Source organism: Gopherus evgoodei, chromosome 4, assembly GCF_007399415.2.
Source record: "Gopherus evgoodei ecotype Sinaloan lineage chromosome 4, rGopEvg1_v1.p, whole genome shotgun sequence".
Classification (NCBI taxonomy): Eukaryota; Metazoa; Chordata; order Testudines; family Testudinidae; genus Gopherus; species Gopherus evgoodei.
The window spans coordinates 70,962,475-70,974,519 of NC_044325.1; the positions used below are offsets into that span (position 1 = coordinate 70,962,475).

Consider the following 12,045-nt stretch of genomic DNA (forward strand, 5'->3'; position numbering starts at 1 on the left):
CGGGGGGGGACTGTTGGAGGAGGTACCCGCCACCGCCTCATCCGGGGAGGAGGATGATGAGACCCCCGGCCCGAGAGTGTCTAACTGAGGGTCTTCCTCAGCCCTCGCCTCTGCCTCCGGAGCCACAGCGGAGTCCTGCTGCTTGGACCCTTCCTCCCCTTCCGGGGAGGGAGGGGGGCGAGACAACGAGGCTTCCGGGGCCCTACGCTCCGCAGTCGCCGGCCTAGGAGGGAGCTGCTGGGGGCCCTGGGCCTGATGGTACGCCCAGGGTGTCCAGAATCCCCACTGTTGTGGGCCTTGGTCCTGCAGCGGCGGATCACCAAACAGCGCCGCCTGCCGGTCGGTGCCCAGCGCATAGCCGCTGTCCGTCTGGGAGGATACGGACGGCTGTCTCGAGGGCCACGGTGGGGCCGACCCTGGATGGTACGGGTCTGCGCGGGCTGGCACGGAGGATCGTCTCGGTGCCGGGGACCGGTGCCGGGAGTCATATCGGTGCCGGGATCGGGACCGGGACCTGTCACGGTGCCGTGATCCTGATCGGTGCCGGGCGCCGCTTCGGTGCCGGGACCTGCTACCAGCTCGGTGCCGGGAGGTCGACCGGGACCTGCCACCAGCTCGGTGCCGGGAGGTCGAGCGAGACCGGGACCGGGACCTGCCACCAGCTTGGTGCCGGGAGGTCGACCGGTGCGGCGAGTAGCGTCGGGACCTGCTCCTGGAGTCGCGGTGCCGGTGTCGACTGGAGCCTGACCGCGACCTTCTCGATGCCGACCGGTGCCGCGAGTGCGACCGGTACCGCTGAGGGGAGCGGTGCCGGGACTGCGAGCGGCGTCGGGATCTGGAGCGCCCAAGACGTCGGGACCTGGATCGGGAACGACTGTCTCTGGGCGGTGCCGACATCATGGGCTTGCCTCTGGACACGACCCGCACCGGAGGTACCGGGGGTGGCAGCCGAGTAGGCTCAGTCAGGGCAATAAGGTCCCGAGCCGAGGCGAAGGTCTCCGGTGTGGACGGGACCACTATCTCAACCCCAGATCTCATGGGGGAGCTCGGCGGCACCGGACTCAACGGACCCGCCGGGCCCGGAGTCAACGGTGCTGACGGTGCCGGCGGCGCCGCGGCCGATGTCGAGGCCGGGCGCTCTAGCCGGGTCTGCCTGGCCGGAGTATTAGACTTCGACGGCCTTGGCTCTGGCTCCAGTGCCGGAGAGGGTCGGTGCCGAGGAGTCTTCTCGGTGCCGGAGCGATCCGGTGCCGGTGCCGATACCACGGCCTGCGAAGCCGTCGGGTCAAGTGCCGCCTCCATTAGGAGAGTTCGGAGCCTTTGATCCCTCTCCTTCTTTGTCCTCGGCTTAAAGGCCTTACAGATGCGGCACTTGTCGGATCTGTGCGATTCCCCGAGGCACTTCAGGCACGCTTCGTGGGGATCGCTGGTAGGCATGGGCTTCTTGCAGGCCGCACACTGCTTGAAGCCCGGCGAACCAGGCATGAGCCCGGTGCCGGGAAGGGCTAAGCCCCCGGCGAAGAAGTACTTTACAACTAATTAACTTAACTATCAACTTAACAAACTAATTAACAACTATAATGAAACTAGAGATAACGATAGATAACGATAGATAACTAGGAGAGCTAGGGACGTGGAGGACAGCTATGCCGCGCTCCACAGTTCCAACGACCGACACGGCGGTAAGAAGGAACTGAGGAGCGGGCGGGCCGGCAGGGATATATATTGGGCGCCATGGCGGCGCCACTCCAGGGGGCGACCTGCCGGCCCACTGGAGTTGCTAGGATAAAAAGTTTCCGACGAACGTGCACGCGCGGCGCGCACACCTAACTGGAATGGATGTGAGCAATCACTCGAAGAAGAACAATTAAATTCCCTTCATATATTATAATTAGTTTGCACCAGCTAAATTGTGTGTATTAGTTTAAGTTTTCTCTTACTCATTTCTTAAGTTATTTTTTCAGGGTCTTCCTTACTTTATAGCTGTTCAAACTTATTTGTCTTGTTCAAAATTATTATATATTTATTTATTTTTAAAAAGAAGTTTGGTATCAGCTATTGAGTAATTCATTAAATTTACACGAGTAGAGAGGAAGAAAATTAACTCTCTCTCTAATGGTTTTCCTTTCCACTCACCCCAGCAATTTTATAGAAGCCTTCAATTCCCCTGACTCTTTTGGCCAGTGTTAACTATTATTTTTAACAGGTTTCAGAATGGTAGCTGTGTTAGTCTGCATCAGCAAAAACAACTAGGAGTACTTGTGGCATCTTAGAGAACAACAAATGTATTTGGGTATATGCTTTCGTAGGCTAAAACCCACCCAATGAAGTGGGTTTTAGCTCACGAAAGCTTATGCCCAAACAAATTTACTAGTCTCTAAGTGTCACAAGTACCCCTAGGTTTTTTTTTTAAATTATTTTTAATTATCTGTATTGTTGTAGCACCTAGGAGCCCCAGTACCCTACTGTGCTAGGTGAAGTACAAACAGAATAAAAACGGTCCCTGCCCCAAGCAGTTTACAATCTAAGTGTACAAGAGACGACAGATGGATACAGAATAGCACAAAAACAATTAGCATGATAAGCAGTAGTCTCAACACACCAGCAGCCTAACTGTTGTCAAGTTCTTTGTAGGCATAATAAAGGAGAATTTTAAGGAGGGGTTTGAAGGAGGACAATGAATTAGTTTTGCAGCTGTTTACAGGGAGTTTTCTCCCCAGGGAGAAAGCATGATGGCACTTGTTTGAAAATTTAACAAGTTGGCCCTGGCAGCTGGAATCATGGGTTGATCAGAAGCAAGAGTAGGCACTGATAATGAATGAGAAATATTACTTAGAAGGGGGAATTGACTGTGAAGACAAGTAGCTTGTCTGATGCAACAGAGAAGGAGTAGCCCATGCAGAGATGCAATAAGAGAGGTGACACGATCCAAGCTACAGACTAGACAAATGATCTCTGCAGCAGCATTCTGAATAAACATGAGGGGGACAAGACTGCATTTGTCTAGGCCAGAGGAAAGAATGCTGCAGTAACTGAGCAGTGAGAGGACGATGGCCTGAATGAGAGTTTTAGCTGTGCAGAGATAGGAAACTCATTCTACTTTTTGCTGCCTTTATCCTTCCCCTGCAAACGTTAAGAGTGTATCAATTTCCTGAAAGCAGAAAAGGAGGCAACCAAACAAGATGAATTAAACTTTTTAAAACTCAACTTTGGGCAATCTGTCAGAAGCCACAATAGCTGCTTCTTGTTTCTTGCATTCTTTGCGTCCCAGAATTGAAGTCCGTTGCATCTTGTTTATGGTTTTAGCATCTTCCGAACATTCTTCCCCACTAGTGGGGTTTCATATTTCCTCTCATTCCATCTTTGTCACCAAAGACAGGTAGGAAAATTAATGCCAGTGAATTCTGTGTTTGTTTTCCAGAAGCCTTATTCAGGCGCAATGGTAAATAGATTATTTCAGCCTTAGCTTCTCGGTGAGACAGCAGCCAAATTTCCATAGTAGTCTCAGCTGGCATGCTTGCGGCATAAGAGACAAAACCAAATCAACAAAAGGACAACCAATGTCAGCATAGTGACATGCAGATTTTGCATCCAGAGCTCTCCATCCATCACACAGCTCTGTGGAAAGCTGAGTGCGCAAGAACAAAAGGCAGCTGGGTTTTCCCCATCTAGAGTATGTAAAATCCAGTCTTCAGTGCAGTTCAATTTGTGGGTGTGAAGCTGATGCCATCCCTGTCCTGTCACAATATTTTTATAGTCACATAAATGTGACTGGTCACAGTATTAGACTCTTAGGGTATGGCTACATTTGGAATTTCAAAGTGCTGCTCCGGCAGCGCTGCGGTAGCGCTGCCGCGGCAGCGCTTTGAAGTGTGAGTGTAGTCAGAGCGGCAGCGCTGGGAGAGAGCTCCCAGCGCTGCAGCCCTGATTACACTGACGCTTTACAGCGCTGTATCTTGCAGCGGTCAGGGGTGTGTTTTTTCACACCCCAGTTGCAGCGCTGTAAAGTGTGAGTGTAGCCAAGGCCTTAGAAAACAAATAAGAACACTTGCACAAGATTGGTAGAAATAGTCCAAAAATATCTGCTGGGTAAGCATGTACAGTAGAACCTCTGACTGTGAAGACAAGTAATTTATGATTGATGCAATAGAGTAGCCGCCCCCTGCAGAGATGCAACAAGAGAGTGACATGGTCTGAACTCTGAACACCAGAGTTACAGACTTACCGGTCAACCAGACACCCTCTATACTGGCTCCTCTGCGTGCACACACAAGCTTTACTGCCTGGGGGCTTTAGCCCTGGGGCTCAGGGCTTCTGCCTGTGGGGTTAGGGCTGCAGCCACAGGGTGAGGGGGGGTCAGGGCTCTGGGTAGGGCAGTTGTTGGGCTTCTGATGCTCAGGAGCAGAGGGGTTTGGGGATCCAGCTCCATGGTGGGTGCAGAGGCTCTATCTAGGAGGGGAGTGCCAGTTTCAGCCCTGGTGCTCTCCCCCACCCGACTGAAACCAGTAGGGGAGCCATGGGGAGCCCCAGCACCCTCCATGAGGCAAAAGCCAGGAATGGAACAGTGGGGCTAAGCCCCAAGCCCCCTGGCAAGCCTGAAACTGGGAGTGGAGTCACGGGACTCGAGCCTTGAGCCCCAGCACTCCCACCAGATCTAAAGCCTTGAGCCCTGGTGCTCACTGTGGTCAGAAGCCCTAACCTCCCTCCCCCCATCCCCACCTGAAGCCCTGACTCTCCCCCAAGTGGCTGAAGTCCATAATGTCTTGTTCAGAGCTACGGACAATTTCCATTCCTTAGGCATCCGTAACTCTGAGGTTCTACTCTACCCCTTTTTAGCAAATACCACCACCCTTCCTGCAACTCTGCTTTCTGTTTAATTCTTGTATACAGGTACCGGAGATGTCTGAGAGAACATTTCTAACTCAGCACTTAAGGCACCAGGGTATCTCAGTAACCAGGCATATTGCACCTTTGAACCTCTAAATTTCAGGCCATCACTTCCCTTGGGATGGAATCCCACAGTTATCCCACTCTCAAACTGGGCCCTGGGTTGCAGTCCTCTGTGTACCTCCTGTGATCACCTCAGCAGGTCTGACTTAGGTCTGGACCCTGCAACTCTGTTCCCTAGGGGGTAGTGACAGTGTTTAATACAGTGATCCAACAGCCTCCTTAAAGCAGAGTATTAGTTACTTAGAACAAAATCATTTCAGAGAAAACAGCAATAAACACATATTTGTATCTCATTCTTCCTAGGGTTTACCGTTACCTGATTTGAGAAGCCTCGATTAACTTCAGACTCCTCCACAGAACCTGTCTGCCTTAGTCTGTCACCCTATAGCAGTGGTCTCCAAAGTGGGGTGCGCAAGACGATCCATTGGGGAGCATGGCAGGAGGAGTGCTGCTAGACAGGGAAAAAAGGGGCAGCTAGAGGAGGGAGGGAGCGAGCAGGGAAGCACAGTGCTTTAGGGGCTGCAGGGCCCTCAGAGAAGGGGACCCCGGGGCCCTTGCCTGCAGCTCTAAAGCCCCTTTTGGAATGCAGGGCAGCCGTGCAGCCAGTTGCTGGAAAGAAGCGGCGCCTTCCACTTCAAAGTCGGCTGGAGAGAAGCGGCGCTTTGAAGAGGGGAGTGCTGCTTCTCTCCAGCCGCTGGCTGCGCGGCTGCCCCTGCTCCTCCTGAGTCCTCCAGCCCATGTTCACAGGGCTGCATTCTGAAAGAGGCTTTAGAGCTGAAGGCCAAGGCCAAGGCCCTGGGGCCCCCATAGTCCAGGGCCCTGCAGCCCCTAAAGCCCCTGCCTGCCGGGGAAGTGCGAGGGGCAGCTCCCAGAATCGTGGCCATGGGGGCAGTGCTGAGCTGCACAGAGCCACCTGCACACCCCCTGCACCAAAGAGGAGCTGTCCCAGGTAAGTGCTCTGCACCTCCTGCCTGCCCCAGCCCTGAGCCTCCTCCCACACCTCTACCCTGAGTGCCCTCCCGCACCCTAGCTCCTTCCCAGCCCAGGCACCACACCCTGAGTGCCCTCCCGCACCCTACTTCCCTCCCAGATCCTGCACCCTGAGCGCCCTCCCACACCCTAATCTTCATCCAGACCTTTGAATTGCTGTATTATAAAGTGTTAAACCAACATTTTCAGAAATAATTAAGCATATTCAATCACATTGCTCTCACTGAAAGCAAAAAGGTTTTTTGAATCGTTAATAAAATACTTTTTTTTAAATACTGTTCATTTCATATTTCTCATCCTTTAATTTCTTTTTTGTGTATGTTTTATAATGTACATAATACATTAGTATAGTAGTACATGTATATAATTTATACATAAATAAATACACGTATATTGGGGGAGTGCTGAAAAATTTACTGAGAGGGGTGTGCGATCACTGCCCTAGAGAGCTGCTGACCAGTGAGCCCCCCCTTCTCCTGCACCCCCAACAGACTTTTTATTCTTTAGTCTCTTTTTGATTTCCAGGCTCTTCTCTACAGCAACACAAGTTTTGCAATCTTTTGGAGACAGCATTCTCAAAACCAACAGCTTGCCCATTGTCCTTCTGGTATGTGCCTATACATTCTTATCCGGAAAACCACTGTACTACAGTACTTCCTTGTGTTCTTTCCACAGCCCACGCTGAATTCAAGCATTATGGTGTATAGTATAGATTGCAGTAAAAGTTACACTGTCTCTCTCAGTAACCTAGGTTATATATCAATGTTCTAAGATGCTTTCATAGCAGCTCCTGCAGTATCAAACCCTTATTACAAATCAGCTCCACTTTTGCCACATCATGATTCTTGCAAGATTCTCTTTAGTGCCTGCACAAGAAGAAAAGGTCATATGCACAGCAGGAAAAAAGCCTTATGGGCGCATGAGACGAGAAAGATCTGTAGACAGTTCTTTTAGACGTGTGGACATCAGGATATTTTTCTAAAATGTCCCCTCATTGCCACCACCAGTTCAAACCCATCAATGGTAGAAGCAGTACTAGTGCAGGCACAGCTTGTGGCAGCCAACAGCATCTTGGGCCATGGCTACACTAGAGAGTTGCAGCGCTGGTGAGGGGGTTACAGCGCTGCAACTTAGGATGTGGCCACACTTGCAAAGCACGGCCAGCGCTGCAACTCCCTGGTTGCAGCGCTGGCTGTACACCCGGTTGTGCCACGGGTGTAGCGATTCCAGCGCTTCAGCAAGTGTGGACCCCACCAGCGCTTTTATTGACCTCCGGGGTATAAGGAGGTATCCCAGAATTCCTGTCCACAACAAACCGGAAGAAAGGGGGAGCTCGGAGTTCAGCCAAACTGCTTATTTAAAAAACAAACACAGCTCCTGTTTGCTGAGCGAGCGGAGGCAGGCAGGGGAATTACTTTGGAATGTTCACAGCTATTTGCTTGAAGAGAGAAATAGCACGCTCACATGGCAGAGGGGGAGGGGGAAGTCCATGTTGAGCAGATGCTTATCTGGTCTGACGGCTATTTAGGAGTACATAATTTGCATTTAGTGAATGAGAGAGGGGTGGGGGAAGGGGTCAGAACTTTTAAAATGATTGAAGGTAGGCATTGTGTGTCTTCCAGTCCTTAGAACTTGCAAGGCAGGGAGCTGAGAACAGTGTCAACTCCAAAAATCCATTCTCTCTGTCTCCCCCACGCTCCCTGTCACATTCCACACCACCCCCTCTTTTGAAAAGCACGTTGCAGCCACTTGAATGCTGGGATAGCTGCCCACAATGCACCGCTCCCAACAGCGCTGCAAATGTGGCCACACTGCAGCGCTGGTAGCTGTCAGTGTGGCCACACTGCAGCGCTGGCCCTACACAGCTGCACGAACACAGCTGTAACTACCAGCGCTGCAAAACTGTAAGTGTAGCCATGGCCTTCGGCACTATGACATCCGATCATGCTCAGTCAAAGCAGATCTAGACGACCCAGTGGCTGGAATATCAGAAGCTCCCTAGAGCTATGTATGCACACCGTGGTGGTTCTCAAACTTAGGCAGCCACTTGTTCAGGGAAAGCCCCTGGTGGGCCAGGCCAGTTTGTTTACCTGCTGCATCCGCAGGTTTGGCTGATTGCAGCTCTCACTGGCTGCAGTTTGCTGCTCCAGGCCAATGGGGGCTGCAGAAAGCGGCGCAGGCCGAGGGACGTGCTGACTGCCCTTCCTGCCACGACGAACCACGGCCAGTGGGAGACACCATTGGCCGAACCTACGGATGCGGCAGGTAAACAAATTGTTTCCTGGAACAAGCGGCGGCTCAAGTTTGAGAACCACTGCCCTAGAGCTTCCAGCTATTGCTACCACTCATGGGCTCAAAATGTTAGTAACAAATGAGAGAAATTCCGGACAGAGACCCCAGCATGCACAAATCCCTGATACAAGGCTGAAATTAAGAAAACATTCTGGCTCCTCGGTCATAAAAGAGGAAAACTGTTTAGTGCCCTATCAAGGACCTTAATGAATTCTGATTAAAAATTCATAGCAAGATGTGCTTAGGTAGTTTTAGACCCCAAGATTCAGGTGATTTTTTTAAAAGAAGGATTGTTACAAGGCCCAAGATGAACAGGAATATTTTCCTGAAATTCTGAAGTGTGTCAGGAGAAACAATGTGTTTGGATGCAAACATCATTTCGCTAGTGCATGATAACCAGGACGGTAGACTATAAACAGAAAACACCAAATCATTCTATTTTAATTGTTTGAGGTGCAAAAACAAAGAAATATAAAATGATTAACCTGAAATTCTCCAAAATTATTCACATGTGCATGATTTAAGGATGCCTCCCTTGAATAGGATTTGGCCTCTTTAATTGAACTTCTCCAGTAGGTAATTGTCCCCCACTCTAAATTAGTACAATAAAAGAGACCACAACTTCATGTTTAAATGCTTAAATTTTTAGTCCTATAAATAAAACTTTCTTCCTCAACAAAAGAGTGTTTTCAACATGTGGCCTCCTCCATCAACCCTCTAGAACTGCTACCTATGTAAATCAGCAATACTGATAGCCATAAAGCAGGTTTTCTATTAACAGCCAAAACACCTCCCTCTTAGAAATTGGGGGCTGTGATAATCCCCCTTTTGAAATGCTAATTTCGTTTCAACCACAGCACCAGAGGACAAATGGCAAGGAGCTGGGAGACAGAAGCTCCAGCTGTGCCCTTACACATATGATTTAAGAAGGGCTTTTTGTACCTCTCCTCCCTCAAAGCCATCTCTCTGGCTTACACTCAACAGGATCGACAGCTGCTATCCAACTCTTTCGATAAATGATAAATGCGGGTGGAAAGAGGCTTTTTCCAAGGTGATGAATACATGTGTGGTGAGCAGCTAGGGAAAAGGCAGTGGTGGGCATGGGTATTGTTCTTTCAAATAGACTCAGAATGGGAGAGTGGCTTGGGCAACACTGGTGAAGACAAAGCAAAAAAAGCTGACCCTCTCTTGCTAATGTGGAAGCAGAATACAGTTACAGAACTGTGGCAAGTCGTCTGAGAAGTCAACATAAGAGAATCAGATACAGAAGAGGAAGGATTAAAAAAACAAGAATTTTGGAAGAGAGATAAACCCTCATGCTTCAGTGCACAAGCCAATCTCTAACTGAGGGCAGCTAGGCAGAATCCTACCAACGGTGAAAGCAATTTCCTAACTACCTACAGTATGAGGTTTCTTTTTGTAAAAGCAGCTGGGACTGGCCAATGGCAGAAACAGAATACTGGAGTGGACAGGTCACAGGTCTGATCCAGCATGGTAATTCTTATGTCTCCATGCAATAATTACCAATTGTTAGCATACAGCTGCCACAGGTTGTGGCTGTTGTAGGTTTTCCCCCCTCTGATACCACTGTGAGGCAACTGATGGCAAATACTGACTTTGTACACTGATTGCGGTTACCAAATACATTTAAAGATTTTCTGTAACATGTTTCCAGGACATAAATGGCCCCTTTGTGTGAACCCTAACATTAGATGAAAATTTGATCACTGCAGCATTGCTTGCTGCTTGAGGAATCCTTTAACTCTTACTCTTTCAGCAAGGCAGTGTGTCAGCATACAGTGACAGAAGAGGCCATTCTGGATTACCACTGGTACAGAGGGAGGCCCCTACAAAAAGGAGGCTGCATTAGATGCAATTCATGTAAAATGGGATACTAGCAGGAAGCTCTGAACTGCGGCTACCTATTTTGTGAAGAAACAGAGCTTCACTCTCCAGGGACCTGCCATCAGAACTACACTCACTAAGAAGAGTCAGGAAATGCAACTTCTACATTTGAGAGCAGCTAATTAAAACTTCAGTGGATGAAAAACCATTTCAGTGGCACTGATGGACACTCTCCTGCTGTCAGCAGACAGAAGGCAGAAAGCTACATCCTCTCCTGGACCTCTCTGTAGCATTCAGTGCTGCCAATCTTGAGATCTTGCTGTCTCACCTGAAAGAGATGGCAGGTGTCCTGAGCTAAGAGCTAAAATGGTTGAAGTCTTTCCTGGAAGGATGCACCCAACAAGTTTTGATGGGAAACTGCACCTCCTCCACTAGACCTTGCATTAGTAGAGTCCATAAAGATCAGTTTCTCTCTCTGATATTAGTCTAGGTGAACTGGCAAGATGATATTGATTCAAGTGCCATCAATATGCAGATGACACAGCTCTGCCTATCCTTCACCACATATGATGATACCACTACTACCAAAATGACCTACTGTATGGAAATCAGCTCGTGGATGAAGAACAGCTAGATCAAGCTGAATCCAAGCAAGACAGAGGTGATGCTGATGGGCAAAAGAAAGCATCTGGAAGAACTTCCAGCCACAATGTAGTTCTCCTTTGGTTGAAGATGTATCACAGTTCAGGGGAACTGCACCTCTTTCCCTCTCCTGGTCCAGCCAGGGCACTCACTCTCAAGCTTTCTGCTCCTCAGCCATCATCTCTCTTGCCTACCTCAATGTGAACTCCCCAGCAAAGATAGACTGCCTACGAAGGACTACTCCGCTTTTGCTTACTCTTCAAAGGCTACAAACTGTACAATTGCCACAGTTATAGGCTGCCACAAAGCTCCTTCTAAACACAGGACATATATTAAGCTAAAAGCATTGCAGAAAACAAACAATAAGAGCACCTATGTATATGCTAATAAATTTACCATAGATCATCCTGACTCCAACAAGGGCTTTGGCCAGTGAACAGTCCTTCAAACCTCACCAAGGGATTTATTCCGTGTGTTACTGGTTCCTTGTTGGGTGCCATCTGAAACTGGGGTACCACTGAGCCCGCCTGACTCACCAACCCAGGCTCCCTTTACACTATACTGCTGTGACAGGCCCTCAAAGCCCCTTCCAGCACACATACAGGTAGGGATACATCCAGCTGCAGCTATGCACAGAGGCTGAGAGCAGCTCTGCATGGGAAAGCTCATCTAAGGCACCTCCCAGTTCCTAAGGCACACTCCCTCTCCCACCCCCCCCGGAGTGTAGACCCACAATTATACCATCTTGTGCTGCACAGGGAACTGTACAGCATAAGCTCATAACATTCACCCCCTCACTCAATGTGGAGAGGGATATGCAACAGCTTTCTGTCCCCTTTTATTTTCCGTACATTGGTTTTTTAGACAAAACAAAACCAAATTTATTAACTACAAAAGATAGATTTTAAGTGATAAGGGATAGCAAACAGATCAAAGCAGATTATCTAGCAAACAAAACACAATCTAAGTTTAAAATACTAAAGAGATTGGATATGAGTAGCAAATTCTCACCCTAATTGTTTTAGGCAGTTTGCAGAGATTCTTGAGGGCAAGCTGCACTTGCTTGCAACTTAAAACCCCAGGTATTCTGTCCTCAGGCTAGAAACCCCTCTAGCCTGGGTTCAGCCCATCTCCTTTAGTCCAGACTTTATTCCTCAGGTGTTTCCAGCAATCTTCTTGAAGAACCACGATGATGTCACTCCCATGCCTTAAACAGCTTGTGCATATGGTGGAAACCCTTTGTCTCCCCTCTTGGTTCCCACGCTCAGTCAGAGGAAAAAACACTGGGTACTTCAAGATTGAGTCCAGTATCAAGTGACTTGGTCA

At 49.2% G+C, this 12,045-nt stretch overlaps 1 protein-coding gene and 1 long non-coding RNA gene across 5 annotated transcripts in view; one reads left to right on the top strand and one right to left on the bottom strand.

Annotated features, from left to right (window-relative positions):
• SUSD6 (sushi domain containing 6) overlaps window positions 1-12,045 on the bottom strand; it is a 130,848-nt gene that overhangs the window by 44,728 nt on the left and 74,075 nt on the right. Inside the window, exon 1 of one of the 4 annotated variants that reach the window (XM_030559697.1) lies at window positions 5,267-5,341. The exons of the other annotated variants lie outside the window; for them this stretch is intronic. The gene's annotated coding sequence lies outside the window, so the exon portion shown is untranslated. Of the gene's footprint in view, window positions 1-5,266; window positions 5,342-12,045 lie in introns of those variants that run through there. 4 annotated transcript variants of the gene reach the window in all.
• LOC115650182 overlaps window positions 1-12,045 on the top strand; it is a 43,955-nt gene that overhangs the window by 21,095 nt on the left and 10,815 nt on the right. Inside the window, exons 4-5 of the long non-coding RNA XR_004000031.1 lie at window positions 5,254-5,899; window positions 6,466-6,547. This is a non-coding gene — a long non-coding RNA (uncharacterized LOC115650182). The remainder of the gene's footprint in view (window positions 1-5,253; window positions 5,900-6,465; window positions 6,548-12,045) is intronic.